We start from the raw sequence: 2500 nt of genomic DNA, 5'->3' as shown, positions 1-2500 counted from the left end.
TTACACACTCCTTAGCGGATGACGACTTCCATGTCCACCGTCCTGCTGTCTTTAGCAATCAACACCTTTCATGGTATCTGAGATGCGTCGTTTATTTGGGCGCCGTAACATTGCGTTTGGTTCATCCCACAGCACCAGTTCTGCTTACCAAAACTTGGCCCACTAGGCACACCGATATCTAACCGGAGCCCTCCCCCCCCGGAGGAGAGGAGACCCCGCCGTTTAGTTCGATTGTAGCCAGGGCGGCGATCATCAAAGCATGCCGCCCAGTACCGTACCCATTATAGTTTGAGAATAGGTTAAGATCATTTCGAACCTAAGGCCTCTAATCATTCGCTTTACCAGATAAGAATAAGGCTCGAAATGCTACGTGCTCCAGCTATCCTGAGGGAAACTTCGGAGGGAACCAGCTACTAGATGGTTCGATTGGTCTTTCGCCCCTATGCCCAACTCTGACAATCGATTTGCACGTCAGAATTGCTTCGGCCCCCATCAGGGTTTCCCCTGACTTCGGCCTGATCAGGCATAGTTCACCATCTTTCGGGTCGCATCCTACGCACTCGAGGATGCCCACTCGGGCTGCACGAGACAGCGCGGGACGGGACACCCCGGGATGGAGGGGCCCGACGAAGGCTTGCGCCCGTGCCGAACCCGTAATCCCTAGCAACCTTGTTCGAGTTGTCTGTGCCTTTGGGTTTGAGTCGTGTGCGCAACCATTGCTGGTTACGCGACGCCCATTGGCTTGCGCGCAAGATAGACTTCTTGGTCCGTGTTTCAAGACGGGTCCCGGAGGTGCCTCAATGCATAGTGCGTCATCGCCGATCGGGGGGTCGAGTGCTTCTAGGCCTTCGGCTACAAGGCTGCTCCCTAGACCCGGTCGTACGTTCCATCGTGCTTCCAGCGGCGCACCAAGACTCGGTCGGACCCGCGCCTCTCGGGTGTGAAAGGCGCGGAGACCCCCGTTGGGAGCGGCCGCCAAGCCGCCCCTACTAGGGAGCCGTCCACCACGAGCCAGGGGCCTATTGCCGGAATGATATGCTCACGCAGATGCGCAATGGATCGCGATGTCCGTTTTGCGGATCGATAAGTGCACGGTAGGCCCGGAGGCCCACCGCTGAATATCGCCGCCCGGATCATTGAGTTCAACGGGTTTGCGTCCCCTAGGCAGTTTCACGTACTATTTGACTCTCTATCAGAGTGCTTTTCAACTTTCCCTCACGGTACTTGTTCGCTATCGGTCTCATGGCGGTATTTAGCTTTAGAAGGAGTTTACCTCCCACTTAGTGCTGCACTATCAAGCAACACGACTCCATGGAGCCGGCCGTCTGCACCACAGTCCTGTGCCGTTCTACGGGCCTATCACCCTCTGTGGATAATGGGCCACCTTCAAGTTAGACTTGAACTGTTTGCACCGTGCGTAGCAGATAACGGACCGGTCCAGTACACGGCAGGACAGACGAGGCCCCTCGTCGTCCCTACGTGCTGAGCTCTTCCCGTTTCGCTCGCAGCTACTCAGGGAATCCCGGTTGGTTTCTCTTCCTCCTCTTATTAATATGCTTAAATTCTGAGGGTCGTCACACATCACTTGAGGCCTACAGACTCCACTGTCACAATGATGCGACGGGAGAAGCGGTGATAAATCACCCCTGTCGTGCTAACCTCACTCACCCACACGGCGTGAGCACGTCTCGCGACTGCAACTGGATGCGAGGAAAGATACGAGCGCGTTGGGCCGCAAGTGTTACTCGACCCGAGCCAACCGGTGGAAGTCCCCGTGCAATTGGTGATAACCTTATATGCTGTGGTGGATACATCCGTTGGTTGATACTAGAGGTCGAACCGTGCGACTTGACGCGCGCTCGCTCTCACCCATGCTCACCATGTGTGTGTGTGTGTGTTTAGGTTTGTGTACCATACCTCGTATGTCTCTCTGTGTTAGCACTCTCACTTTCAGCGCCCACGGTCCCGACAAGGATGCGGATCCGAGCACGCCATGCTGCGACAGCCTACCCCCTATGATGGGGTCAGGACGGTCAGTTTGGTTAGAGTGTTGAGATAACTTGGTAGCACTCAAGGATGTGTGCATCGGTCGGGTTGAGTCGTCCGATGCGCCATATGCGTTCAACGTGTCGATGTTCATGTGTCCTGCAGTTCACATTCTGACGCGCATTTAGCTGCGGTCTTCATCGATCCATGAGCGAGTGATCCCTGCCTAGGGTTTAACGTACACACGAACTAGTTGATGAATGGAACCGACGTCCATCCATCCATTATACACATACCAACACACAACTCTGGTTCCCTAGTACCACACTGCAGGCGCCCACGGCCCCGACGGATGCGGAGCCGAGCACGCCAAAGTGCGACTGTCGATCACCCGTTGTGACACGACAATCAGTCAGTGTATAAGGTACCCGGTACTACCAAAGTGTGCATCTTTACTGACCTTCGCCGAGGCAGTGGTATGTGTATCCCTTTGAAAGAGTTGCTTTCGCTCAAA

The 2500-nt window shown here is 55.1% G+C and overlaps 1 non-coding gene and 1 pseudogene across 1 annotated transcript in view; both read right to left on the bottom strand.

Moving 5' to 3' along the window:
• Positions 1 to 1594, bottom strand: part of LOC118515793 — a 4253-nt gene extending 2659 nt beyond the window's left edge. Inside the window, exon 1 of the ribosomal RNA XR_004907416.1 lies at positions 1 to 1594. This exon is cut by the window's left edge and continues 2659 nt beyond it. This is a non-coding gene — a ribosomal RNA (large subunit ribosomal RNA).
• A 470-nt stretch (positions 1595 to 2064) lies between these two features.
• LOC118515795 lies at positions 2065 to 2220 on the bottom strand (annotated as a pseudogene).
• Between the last annotated feature and the right edge of the window lie 280 nt (positions 2221 to 2500).

This window comes from Anopheles stephensi, unplaced genomic scaffold, assembly GCF_013141755.1.
Source record: "Anopheles stephensi strain Indian unplaced genomic scaffold, UCI_ANSTEP_V1.0 ucontig19, whole genome shotgun sequence".
Taxonomy (NCBI): domain Eukaryota; kingdom Metazoa; phylum Arthropoda; class Insecta; order Diptera; family Culicidae; genus Anopheles; species Anopheles stephensi.
The sequence above is the reverse complement of the archived record's forward strand: the minus strand, read 5'-3'. Positions and strand labels throughout refer to the sequence as shown.